We start from the raw sequence: 13,286 nt of genomic DNA, 5'->3' as shown, positions 1-13,286 counted from the left end.
GGGTCATTAAAGCACATGCCCTGCATGGGCTGAGGCTGAGACGGCCTTGAGTCTCTTGCCTCCAAACTTCAGCTTTGGAGGAACTTTGGCCAGGAAGGCCAACGGCATCCTGGCTTGTGTCAGACCCAGTGTGGCCAGCAGGTCCAGGGCAGGGATTGTGCCCTTGTGCTCGGTGTCAGTGAGGCTGCACTTTGAGGGCTGGGTTCAGGTTTGGGCCCCTCACGCCAAGAAGGACATGGAGGTCCTGAAGCTTGTCCAGAGAAGGGCAACGGGGCTGGAGAAGGGGCTGGAGAGTAAACCTGAGGATCGGCTGAGGGAGCTGGGAGCTGAGGTTCAGCCTGGAGAAGAGGAGGCTGAGGGGAGACCTTATCACCGCCTACACTGACCTTGACAGGAGGGTGTAGAGAGGTGGGGGTTGGTCTCTTCACCCAAGCGATGGGTGACAGGATGAGGGGAAATGGCCTCGAGCTGCATCAGGGCAGGGTCAGATCAGATGTTAGGAAAAAGTTCTTCACTGAAAGAGTTGTCAGGGCCTGGAACAGGCTGCCCAGGGAGGGGGTGGAGTCACCACCCCTGGGTGTTTTTAACAAATGGGTAGATGAGATGCTTAGAGATATGTGTTAGCACAGGACAGGAAGGGTTGGACTCGATGATCTTAAAGGTCTCTTCCAACCCTGTGATTCTGTGATTCGAAGCATGTAACACCATGGGCAGGGTTGGTTTGAAACACCAGTGATGTGGACAGAGGTTAGCAATGCCCCAAGGCTCAGCATGGCACACGAGCTCTTTGATCCGTGCTTGGAAGCACAGAAGCTGAGCTCCCCAGCTGCAGATACTCTCCGAGTAAGGAACGGGGCAGCAAAAGGAGCTGGAGAAAGCTGCTGGGAAGGGAGCCGTGCTGAGCAGGGTTTTGTGCCACCTCAGAGCTGAAGTGTGGGTCAGCTCGCTGATAGTTTCTTACCCCGCTCCGCAGGTGTAAACGGCAGCGTGGTTTTCGAGACCCTCAGAGTCATGGATGAGGAGAAGCGAGTGCTGACCCTGAAGAACAAGGGGAAGTACGACATTGGGTACAGGTGGGTCCCTCTGTCAGTAGGTGGTGGCACCATCCTCCTCCCAGCCTGGGTCCCTCTGTCAGAGCCTCCCACCAGGGGCTAGAACCTCTTCCCACGCTTGGCTATCTCGTGCTTTGGGTAAATACAACGTCTGGCCTCCTCAGTCTGAGATGGAGAGTCCAGCCATCCCCAGCAGTCCTTCACGCCCCAGCAGAAGGAGACACCCTCACATTTCAGCCGCTCGCTGCCCAGCTTCGTTTTCCTTCTTTGAGGGTCAGCTCATTTCTCTTTAGGAGCCTCTCCAGAGGAGGGAGTGATAGTATTTGGAGCCCTCCTGGCTGAACTCAGGGTCTGGCGCTCCCCAAGCAGAGCTGGGTTCTGTCTGGTTTATTGGTCTCTTCTTTGTTCTTGCTGGTTTATTCTTACCCTCTTATGTGAAGTCCTGTCTGTGCTGGTGGCACCGACACTTGAACTGATGAGTTCTCCGTTCCTTCTCTTCCCATCCCAGTTTCAGCCTGGAAACCACAGATACCAACACAGCCGACTTGGCATCTCACTTCACTGTCCAGCCACAGAAGGGCGTGCTGGCTGCCTCTGCGGACCCTGTGCAAGTCCAGTTGCTCTTCCACCCCAAGATGGAGCTGAATATTGAGGACAAGCCCATCCTGCTCTGCAAGGTGAGCCGCCTGGACTTGGAAGTGTCAACACACTGTGTCTCAGGAGTGCAAGTGGGACATGTGTCTTCTGTCAGGAAGGTCAGTCAGGGAATCTTCTCTCATACGTGTGCAAGAAGGTTTTTCAGAAGCCATTTGTGATGCTTCCTAAGCGGAGCTGAAAACCTGTCTCAGGAGGAGGTGTTTGAACAGGGAGGGTGAGCTGATGGCTGGTGGCAGGACCTGGTGCGGAGGTAGAGCCTGGCTGCCACTGTGCTTACCAACTCCTCCTCCGGCTGCAGGTGTTTGAGCCTGAAGGCGGCAGGACCATCACCATCATCCCAGTGAGGGTGTTGGCGAAATCCGTGTTCAGCCACTACAGCATCTACCCCGCCTCGCTCAACTTTGGTGCCGTGACAAGTGGCACCAGGAAAACCTGCACCTTCATGCTGGAGAACAAAGGTGACCTCGACTTCAAATTCCACATCTCCAGACCAGAGCAGGATGCAGTGCAAAGGAAAAGGTGAAGAACCTGGGTTCTTGTCCATCTGCATCACCGGCGTGTGAAAAATGCCTCAGTATCCCCGTGTGTAGGGGGATAAAGCTGATCTGTCCATCAGCTGCAGCAGAAGGTGGTGCGGGCAGCTTTCTGGGAGCAGGAGGACTATCCTCCATGGGGAGGGAGGCTGGCTTTGGCCTTGGAGAAAGGCAAGGGGAGCTCAGCATGATGGATGTTTTCTGCTTTCTCCTCTCAGTTCACAACTCCCAAAATCTGTCCGCCCTCCCAAGAACATAAACGGGAGGAAAACATCTGCTACATCTCAGCAGAACAGGCTCTTGCTGTGGAAGAACACCAACCCCCTCACACAGGTGGGTGGCTCCGCTCCCTGACACGTGCTGCTGGAGCCTGGGCTGGGGTCTCATTACCATGGGAGGTGACGTGGTCTTGCGTGTGCCTGGCAGCTCAAGGCTCCATCATCTCCCAGCCAGAGCAGAGGCAGGAGCTGCTTGGTCCTGCTGAGGGTGCTCTGGCTCAGAGCTGGAGTTGTGGGGTGATGAGAGAGGAGCAGGTCTGCTGTTTGGTAGCCACAAGCCAAAATACATCTGGGAAAACCCCAGAGGCCCAACATCCCTGTTTGAACTCCCCATCTGTTGATTGGAGATGACCTTCTGAGGCTGAAGGAGCTCAGCTCCCACCTTTGCCCTTTACACCCAAGCTCCTCTCTTTGTGCCGCTTGAGACAAGCCTCCCCCTCCTCCCAGCATGTTCGTGTCAGCCTGGGGCTCCCTGCGGGCTGTGGTGTTGTCCCTGCCCTGGGATTGGGGGTCAGAGCCAGCGGGAGGCTGGGGAGCAGCAGCATGGTCCTTGCTGCTGGTATGGCTGTTGGACATCAGCCTCTGCCGGGACTCTCTCTGCAGACTCACCTCACTGTGGGCATGTTCACGGTGTACCCTGGCTTTGGCTCCATCCCTCCTGGGGGCCAGCAGATGATCACAGTGGATTGCTATGCCAAGCTGCTAGGGACGTGCAAGGAGAGCCTGTCCATCAATATCAACAACAGAGACCCCAAGGACCATCCCTCCGGCATCCCCTACTCCCTGTTTGCCGAGTCCTGCCTCCCAGGTACGCCCCACCCCCAGCTTCCCTGCCATCGGCACCCAGACTTACTCCTGGGACACACACCCTGACCCTAAATTTCCCCCTTAAAGCCCCCAGAGGTTCCAGTTCTCCAGTCAGCCGTTGCAGAGAGCTTGGGAGGGATGCATGGAAGGATGAAGGGAAAGCAATGTCCTTTAAGACTGGGGGTGACCAAGCTCAATCCTCACACCCAACCCAGCTGGGTTTTGCGGTGACCTGGGCAGCTTCTGAGTGGCCAGCAGGGTCCAGATAAATTCAGCGGGAAGGCTTCTCCGGCCTCACCCTCCCTTTGATCTTCTTGTAGCATTTGTGGTTGATGACATAGAGTCCATCTTTGAGGAGCACCGAATCTGCAGCAGCATCTACCTCTGCCACGTCCTCCAGAAAATGGAAGACAAGGGTGTGTTCATCAGAGATGAGAACAAATTCATCTTCACCAACGTCCTGGTTGGGCACCGGGCCACAGCTCGCTTCAAGATCCGCAACGTGGGCAAAGTCCCCTGTGATGTGGTCTTCTCCATCAAACCCATCCCTGGAAAGGTAAGAACAAGGAGCCTCGGGGACTGTCTCTCTTCTGTGTGGTGGCCTCCAGATGCATCGCAGCTTCTTGCCCAGACTGGCCTGGCTCTGGGCAGGTGGCAGTACACGGCAGAGACGCAGGTTGACAGTTGGGTTGAGTTCAGTCTGTCTCAAGCGAGGTTTTGATTCACCCCTCTGGCTCTTTGGTGAGAGACTTGAACCCTTCTCAGTATCTCTTGGGGTCACACTCGGGGCCAGGGAGGGGGGCTCTTCTGCTGGGCTGATGTGCCAGGGCTTCAGAACATCACTTCCTCAGGCTCCCTGGTCTTTTCCTTCTCTTTAAGAGCCAGTTCTAGATCATTTGGAGGGTTTCCCACACAGTCCCACCTCCCACATGTGCTGGGCTGGCCGCTCGGTGCTCAGAACAAGCTTTTGTCCTCCTGGGCTTTACAGCAGCTCCCTGGGCAAGGTCGGCACCGCTCTGGAGTCACCCCTGGAGAGTGAGGGGCCTGTCTGGGACTGTTCCCCATGATGTATCGATGAGTAAGGCTGCATTGCCTTGAAGGGTGTTTCCTCCTAACACCACTCTGTGGGTTCCTCCAAGCTTGACAGCTACGTGAGCAACATATTCAAGGTGGATCCTGTCCGGATGAGTGTTCCCAGCTGCTCCCACATCTTTGCTACGGTGACCTTCACTCCACAAACCATGCAGAACTACCAGTGTGCTTTTGAGGCTTCCCTCGATGCCCAGGCAAGGTAATTCACCTCGGGGGATCTTAGAGGTGACCTTTTCTGACAGCTGCCTCCCCTCTGGGAGCACGTAGACCTAACTCCAGTAACCCAGAGTCGTTTGGTAGCCGCAGGTTTGAGTCCTTAGCTTTAGACCACACAAGAAGCAGTAACAGAATCACAGAATTGTAGGGTATGGAAAGGACCTCAAGAGATCATCAGGTCCCTAATGACAAGATAGAGCCTCCTTGTTTATGTTAACATAAGAAGAACCCTTGTGATTCCCTGGGGGTACGTTGAGGTCTGTGCTGGCTGTGTTTGTGCTGGGGCTCCGACCTGCTCTTCTCCAGCCCTTGGGCTGCTTGAGGTGGGACACGCTAACTCAGCTTTCTGCCCTGATGAGCAATTCCTGCTCTTGTGGCCTTGGCAATATCCTTTCCTGACACATTATTTACTCCTCCCTTCTTGCTTTGATACTACTCGGGTGCCTTTTGTGTGTCTGTCATGTCACCGCAGCCAGGGAGCTGCTGTGCCTTGTCTGTGTCCTTGTTATTTACCCGCTGTACCGCCTGATTCCATGGAGGGGAACGACTGCTCTTATTCCAGAGGGCTTCAGCTCTCGAGAGCAGATTGCTCTCATGAGTGGCTCTTATCGTACTGGGATGAGGTGGAACCTGTGTCCTGGGGTATGGGAGCAGCAGCCAGGGAAGTGGGAAAGGGGTTGGTACCAAGCATCATGATGCCTCCTCTGTCTCCCCTGCAGCCCTGCGGCAGCTAAAGCACAGAGCCTGACCTTTGAGATCAGCGGAGATGGGAATCTGCCTCGGGTGACAGTCCTGCGCCCGGTCCTTCACAACAGGAGAGGGAACCCCCTGCTCCTCTTCAAGAAGCTGTTGCTGGGTGACTTAGAAAAACTCCCTCTTGTCCTTCGTAACGATGGCACCGTCCCCGTGCAGGTGAGGGCCTGCTCGGGAATGCTCTGGTCTCATCCCACCAAGGAGAGGTCCCAGCAAACGCCAAAGGAAACCCTTCCCTTGTGCTCAGTGCCCCTTTGTCGCAGGACAGTGACCCCCTCGTGCTTCCCAGGAAGGGTGTTCCTCCTGGAGATGGGGCTTTCTGGCCGGTCTGTCCTTTGCAGTTACGTGCAGCACAAGAATTGGAATTTCCCCATCTCTCTTCTCAGGCTTTGGTTCTCCATGGAACATGCTATAGCCATGGTCACGGCAGATTCATTTGATGGCATTTCACTGCCTTGTAATTAAATTTGGTTGTAGTTTCACAGAATCCCAGAGCATTAGGAGCTCATCTAGTCCCACCCGCTGCCAGAGCAGAGTCACCCAGAGTAAATCCCACAGGAACGCATCCAGGTGGACTTTGAATGTGTCCAGAAAAGGAGACTCTCTGGACAGCCTGTCCCAGGGCTCCCTTACCGGGAAAGAGTTCCTCCTTACAGTTTAATTACACCCTGCTCCTTACTTGTAGTATTTCCTGTCCTGTTTGGTGTGCTGACACCTCCGAACCCTTTTGGGGTTTCCAATTGTACTGAAGCTTTGCACTGAGCTGTGTTTGAAGTGGGCTGAGCCAGCAGCAGGACAGCGTTGATCTGCTGGAAAGCCCTGTACCCACACCAGTGTGGTCATGCTCTGTGTTCCTTTCCCTCAGCTGATGATAGACCTCTTGGACAAAGAAGGAGTTTTCTCCTTGAAAGCCAAGCCCACCACACAGTGCATCTACCAAGCTGCGGGCGTGCAGGACTCTCATGGAGAAGGTAAATTTGTAAATTCGGTGAAGTGTGGCCGTCTGCACGGGAAAAATGTCTGTCCAGCTCTTGGCTTGGCCCAGCACAGGCAGATGTTGATAGTTTGGCTCCTGGGGCTCTCTGTACCCCCAGTTTTACACATGGACTCTTTGCAAGGTTTCCTCCTAGCAAATTGTAAGAAGTTCTTCTGTTCTTCTGGACATGGTGGGTTGAGTTTTGGGGCGCTGTCAGCACTTGAATGGACTGTGTGAAGGTCTTTGCTATGAGTGGGGAGTTACCACCCTGACCAGAGGCAGCCCTCGAGCCTGCAGCCAGCCAGCAGAAGCCAAACCCACTGCATAACTCAGCTTTACTATGGCAGGGGCTGGCTGGGTGCAGTCTGAGAGAGAGATGGGTGTTCACCTGAGGTTAAGATAATTAAGGAGCAGTGTGCATGGTGGTATGAATGTAGCAAGAGGGTCTGGAACCACTGATGGGAGAACCGGTGCTTAGAGGCAGCTGGATTCACCCTCTTAAGCATCTCAGACCCCATGGAAAGGTTTTCTCTGTGGAGCTGTATGACTTTTCTCTGGCTTCCATCACTGTGTAGAGAGGAAGCCCCACACCGCTTCCCTGGTCCTGCATCACAAGGAAATAGCAGAGTTTGATGTGCTCTTCAAACCCAAGCTGGCCCAACGTGTGGAAGCAAAGATCCACATGTCTGTGGTGGACAACCCTTATGAAGAGACCGACATTGAGCTGGTGGGTGAAGGCTACGAGGATGACTTCACGCTAGATAACATCCATGGACTAGTGGCAGACAGCAAGGAGGAAGACACTAAAGATGATCTGGAGGAAGATGTGATTGAGGGTAAGAGAGGAGAGGCTGCCAAGCCAGAGCAAGGAACAGGGAAGCATGGTGCTGCTCACCCTGTGCCAGGGCAGGGGTGCTGTGGGCTTAGCACACAGATCCTGCTGCCTTTCATAGCCTGCAGAGCAGCCACGCTTGGGAAGGCAAAGGGACATCCTCTGTCTGGGGAGGAGCTTGTGGGCTGGCAAGGGAGGGTCAGAGATACCAGCGTTCGGCTGAGTATCCTGAAAAGGGGGTCTGCCGGCCTGTGGGGTGCTGTGGAGGTGAGGAGGACCACGTGTGATAATTTGTGGCCTCTATATAATGAGGTCTGTGCTGTCGCCCGCTGGACACGGGGTTCTGTGGGTGTGCCCAGGGAGGTGGTGGATGCCCCATCCCTGGAAGTGTTCAAGGGCAGGTTGGATGGGGCCCCGGGCAACGTTGTGTAGCTCCAGGCCTGGAGGTTGGTGTCCCTGCCTGTGGCAGGGGGGGTTGGAGCTCTGTGATCCTTGGGGTCCCTTCCAACCCAGACCATTCTATGATTCTATGATTTGTGGGAGTGGTAGGGTGGGGAACGGCATCTCCCAGACAGAGGAAGGCTTGGGGCAAGGAGAGGGGCTGGACACATGTGTCTGTGTGTGTAAGAGGGGTGGATGGACCTCACCACACATTGAGATCCCTTCCTCTCATTCCTAACAGCTGTCAGAGTGGATCACATCCAGTTCGGGGAGTGTCACATCGGGACCCCCTACCCCGTGACCTTCACCATCACCAACCGCAGCAAGGGGGAGGCGATGCGCTTTGAGTGGCTGGCGGAACCCCCCTTTCACTTCTCCCCCAAGGTGAGCTGGGGTGGCTCTGCCTTTCCCCACTGCACGGCCCTGCCCCACATGTTCCTGGGAGCTCCCCCCTATCAGCTGGAACCCACGTCGGTGCCATGTAGGAGCAATCCCAAATGGCTCCGCGTGGGAGCTTTGCTCCATGCAGGAGTTGCCATCCCTCATCCCTGGCTTTGCTGGGGCCGGGCTCTCAGTCCTGCAGCAAAGGCTCCGTGTTACGGGAGGTGGCATCTCCTGGGCTTTATCAACCCTCAGAGAGAAGCGCAGGAAGATGGAGATTCCTGGCACGGCTGCTCACCACATTGCTCCCTTCACTGGCTGTGCTGCTCTGGCTGGGGATTGGAGTTGGATCTTCTCTCTGGTTCTTCCTAGGTGGGACACCTCCATGCCGGCTGCTCTAAGGACATCACAGTCACCTTGAAATCGGACGTGGCCGTTGCCTTCAGAAAGCACCCTGTGAAGTGCACGGTGGCGAGCATCACCTTCCAGCTGCCGCCGGATCACGTTCCTGACTGGGACGACCACCTGCGCACCATCAAGTGGGTGGATGCCACGGAGGCCCCAGGAGCCACGTGGCCTCTCAAGAAGAAGGTAAGCAGCACAAATGCAACAGTAACAAATGCTTGTGTAACGAGAGCTGCTGACGGTGCCAGAGCGACGTCTCCGCTGGCCAAGGGACTCCCGCCTCCTCCTGATGTTTAATCCGTCCGTGAGGTTGACCAGGAGCCGAGGGAGGTCACGCCCGATACGTTATGGTGGTTACATCTCTCCTTTTCCCCAAGGAGGAGGTAAACGCCGTGCTCTCCGGCTCGTGTGAGACGTGGGGAGCAGCACTAGCGCTGGGTGTGGGTGAGCTCTGAGCTCTGCGCTGACACCAGAGGTGTTGGCTGTGGTCTCTGTGTCGTGGGGCTCTCTTGTTATGGAGGCACTGTGTGGCCATTGTGCGGGAGTCCAGAGAAGTGTCATCTCCAGAAGCTCCTCCTTTTGCTCTCATTGTTGCCAACCACACCTCTCCTGGGTGATGGTTCTTCCTTAGTTTCTCAACCATTGCAAAACCTGTCATCCAAACTGCTTCCCCATCAGAGCATCAGCGCTCAGAGGCTTCCCAATGACTTTGTTCCCACCCCGAAATGCCAGTCCCCAGCCCTACACGAGACATCTGGAAGCAACAGTCCCCTGCTGTTGCCCTGTATGAAACCCCTGGAAAGGAAGAGCTGCTTTCTATGTGTGTTCATTCGTGAGGTTCTCCACTCACAGAGCTCCAGTGGGAGAATTAAATCCCCATTTAGAGGTCTGCTGCATTTACAGAGGGCCAGGAGAAGGGTCGGACACTTTATACGGTTGAAGCACAGGGACTGATCCCTGGTCATTGTCCCCATGGGTGTATTTGTGGTCACAGTGGTGATTGCTTTGATCAGGAGGTAGAAACAGATAGTCCAGCAGAAAGGTGACCTTTCTTTGTCACCTTTCCAGGGAAGGAAATGGGGATGGTGTGTTCCTGTACGGGGCTGGTTTGGCTCGGTCTGGCTTTCCGGGCTCTGCTCAGTGATTCTCCTCTCTCCTTGGAGGTGATCGAGACGGACCCAGAACCAGCTCACACTGTCCTGGAGAAGAGCAGCCGTGAGGTGGAGCTTCGCCTCAGCGCTGTCGTTGACTATGCCCAGTTCAAAATGGACACGGACACGATTGAGTTCAAGGAGACCCTGCTCTTCCAGACAAGGACGTTCACGTGAGTCCTTCCTCCCAGTTTATGTTCAGTCTCAGCTGCTCTTCATCCTTCTACACAAACCCTCTATGGTTTCATCCTTCCCAGGCCCTGGCTGGGTGCTGGAGCCCGTCTACCTGCACACAAAGCCAAGCAGGAGATGGTGGCTGCCGTCCTGCCCAGATGTGCCAGGAGAAGTTCAGTTCTGCTGTGCCTTTCTGCCGGGAGCAGCCGTGGTTTCGCTTTCCTTGCGTGTCTCCTGTCCTCATCTGCTCCAGGATGAGTTTGCAACCAAAATAATGTCAAGCTGAGACCTGAGAGCCTTAATCCAAGACCTTAATCCTAGAAGCCCCTTTGATTAAGCCTCTGGGATACCACATCTGCCCTTTTCTCTTTGACTTCCAAACTTTGGAATACTTTCTCATGGGACACACCAGGGCCACAAGCTGGACAGGGCAGAGCTGTCCGGGGAAGAAGATGCTCCTCAGCCTGAAGAAAGGGCTGCCAGGAGCCCACAGACCATGTCACTTCTCAACTCACTTGGTATTTATTGGGCTTTTTCCTTTTCCCCTCCTTGCTTCTCAGTTTCCAGCTGTCCAACAGAGGGAATGTGGCCCTGGAATACACCTGGCTGGAGGCTGTGGAGGATGAAAGCAAAGTGAGCTGTACCACCAGCACCATGGAGCAGCTCCCGCCCAGTCTGGACGGTAAGGGGCTGTCTGGGGGTGCCAGGGTTATCTTGTGGGTAGCTAAAGGCTTGGGGAGAAGACACACAACCTCCAAACAGGAATTGCTTTTCCATCCCTATCCAGTTATCCACTTTTATCAGCATCTTCCTTCTCCTTGCCCCCTCCCCGCGTTTCAGACCCTCTGGCACTGGCTCCGACGCGTGCGCTCTGTGTGGGAGCTGAGTGTGGCTCAGGGAGAGCCGCGCCATGGGTTTGGACTGGGAAGGGGGTGTCAGGGCCCCTCTTGCTGGGAAAGCTGAGGTGTGACAAGTGAGTTAACCAACCTGCTGGCACCATCTGGGCACAATTCCCAAAAGTCACCGTCTGAAACAAACCCTCCTGGCTCGGGCAGGGGAGTGTTTGGTGCAGGCAGGGACCCTGCTCGCAGCAGTTGTGGAGCTCGATGGGGTGGCAGTGACTCATTAACCCCCAGGGATGATGTCAGAGCACACGGTCTCCTTGGGAGCAGTGGGGAGGCTGGGCTGAGAGAGGAGAGCTGCCAGCTCTGACGCTTCCCAGCAGGAGCAGCCCAGCTGGGCAAGAACCCGGCGCTGGCCTCGATGCCGGGAACGTGCCGATCTCCCTCCCGTGTGCGTCCTGGTGCTGGCTCTTCCCCGGCACGGGCACGCTCCTGCTGATGCTGGGCTGGGCTCTGCTGAGCTCTCTGGCCGTGGGTTGGGAAAGCCTGGCAGAGAGGAGGAAGGAAGGAAAGGGTGTGAAGGACGGAGCAGTGCTGTCCCCCACAGCCACCGCACACAAACCAGCACCCCAAATCGTGTCTCCAGTTGGCTGCCGGGTCTGGTTTGGGAACGAATGCTGGCCAGGAACCGCTCTGCAGGAGAGGTTTGCCTCAAGCCACCCGGCCATGGAGATGGAGTCAGGGTAGTCCTGGTCCCATTGAACCCCCCATCTGCCAGCCCAGTGCTGTTACAGCAGGATGCTCAGTGGTCCGGTGTGCTCCAGGCAGTTCTCGGGGCCTTTTCGTTGTGCTTGTTGCCCCCAGCTCTCGCTTTCACATGGGTCCCTCAGGATATTTTGGGAATATGATTTAGGAAGCAGTAGCCTAGAAGCAAAAAGCCAACTGGCCGCTCTCCCTGCTCTTCACGGGGAGTCCTCCTGATGAAAGCCTGTGGCTGGAGATGCTCCAAGTACATCCCAGCTCCCTCCTACCTGCCTGCACCAGGAGGCAGAGCTTTTGGGAGGGTTTTTTCCTTGACAGATGTCCTCTTCCTTATCACAGGGGATTTCCTCTCCTCCGCTTCTGGTAGCTCTGTGAAGCTCCAGTCCAGCCATTCGAGCCAGCTGGACCACAGTGTGGAGCAGGTCTCTTCTTCCTCAAGCTGGTCTTTGAACACCGCCCGTGCCCCCACCCTGCCATTCTCCATCGAGCCCAACAGCGGCACCATCCTTGCTGGCCAGGAGCAGCGTTTCCAGATGAAGTTCTCTCCGACATACGTGGGGGACTTTGAGAGCCGCATGCTCTGCAGGTAGGAGACGTCCAGGCTTCGCTCGCTTCTGCAGTCGTGGTTATACCTCGGATCGGGGTGGGTAGGAGTGCAGATCTGGCAGCAGCCAGCCCCAGAGAGGCAGGGAAACTGCACATGTACAGGAGAAAAGCAAGATGAGCATCCAGCCTTGGTAGAAGGAGGTGTGGAGACACGGGGGAAAGATGTTGTATGAAATATTAAGCTCCTGGAGGGCTGCAAAATCTGGAATGAGAGATCCAGAAAGGGGGAGACACAGGTCACCAGTTAGCCTGGCCACCACCAGCTAGCCTGGCCCAACACCAGTCCCTTTCTTCCTAGGATTCCAAACCTGAGACCTGATCAGAAGGGCCCAGAAGTGGCTGTGAAGGGGAGAAGCCTCATGCCCAGCTGCCACTTTGACTTGGAAGACTCCGACTACATCACGGCAGAGACGCGACCCGGAGTTGCAGGGACCAGAGGAGCCAGAGCTCGATCTCAACAGGAAAGCGCTTGAGATGGCGGCAGTGGGACTGCGCAGCAGGAACAGAAGGTGGGTGTGGGCATGGCTTCTGCTGGTGGTCTCCTGATCACCCCCCATTAACCAGAGGCTCTTCCAAGCCCTGAGGCACATCTGTACCTTGTCTGTGATCTGATGGTGCTTGGCCAGCAGTCTGCTTGGTACCATCTTCCAAAGGAGCCTTGCTGGACTTCACTTGACCGTTTTGCCTTCATCTTGCCGTGCTGTCATGCAAGAGTTTGGCCATCGAACCCCGGACTGCGTTGGGTGTGCAGGGACCTCCGAAGGCCATCTGCCCCCTTCAGTGAGCAGGGCCACCTTTAGCTAGATCAGGTTGCTCAGAGCTTCATCTGCCCTGACCTTGAATGTTTCCAGGGATGGGGCCTCCACTACCTCTCTGGGCAACCTGTGTCAGGGTCTCTCCACCTTCAGGGTGTATCCCTGCTAATTGCTTCATCAATAGCCACTAATCGATAGCCACTAATCGATAGCCACTAATCGATAGCCACTAATCGATAGCCACTAATCGATAGCCACCTGGGAAACAAGGCAAGTGAAATGTTTCTAGGTGAAACACCTCAAAAGCAGCAGAAGTGTTCATGCTCCCAGTGTCGTGCCCCTGCACCAAGTAACTCCTTCCAGATGGTGTCCAGGACTGGCAGCGCCTGATGTCAGTTACGGCACGGCATCGTTAACCACCCAGCACCTCATTAGTCCTTTTTTCTTTGTGTGCCCAGGACCATCACAGCCATGAACCCGACCAGTTCTGCGTGTTCCTTCCAGTGGATTTGCCAGGACCCCACGGTGCAACAGAGGGAGGGTGTGGAATAAATGCTGTGGGGTCCCACCCAC

At 55.6% G+C, this 13,286-nt stretch overlaps 1 pseudogene across 1 annotated transcript in view; it reads left to right on the top strand.

Moving 5' to 3' along the window:
• The window catches only part of LOC311204748 (hydrocephalus-inducing protein homolog), a 69,478-nt pseudogene extending 56,213 nt beyond the window's left edge, over nt 1–13,265 (top strand). The window contains exons 53-69 of the transcript in view: nt 974–1,073; nt 1,561–1,729; nt 2,008–2,228; nt 2,461–2,575; nt 3,124–3,328; nt 3,648–3,883; nt 4,467–4,618; nt 5,355–5,547; nt 6,254–6,359; nt 6,940–7,200; nt 7,879–8,021; nt 8,391–8,609; nt 9,587–9,747; nt 10,309–10,430; nt 11,692–11,938; nt 12,257–12,467; nt 13,172–13,265. The product of the transcript in view is annotated as a hydrocephalus-inducing protein homolog (transcript). The remainder of the gene's footprint in view (nt 1–973; nt 1,074–1,560; nt 1,730–2,007; nt 2,229–2,460; nt 2,576–3,123; nt 3,329–3,647; nt 3,884–4,466; nt 4,619–5,354; nt 5,548–6,253; nt 6,360–6,939; nt 7,201–7,878; nt 8,022–8,390; nt 8,610–9,586; nt 9,748–10,308; nt 10,431–11,691; nt 11,939–12,256; nt 12,468–13,171) is intronic.
• Nucleotides 13,266–13,286: the final 21 nt, after the last annotated feature.

The sequence above is a fragment of the Gallinula chloropus genome (assembly GCF_964237585.1).
Source record: "Gallinula chloropus genome assembly, contig: HAP1_SCAFFOLD_94, whole genome shotgun sequence".
NCBI lineage: Eukaryota > Metazoa > Chordata > Aves > Gruiformes > Rallidae > Gallinula > Gallinula chloropus.
This window is presented reverse-complemented; position numbering and strand designations above follow the sequence as displayed.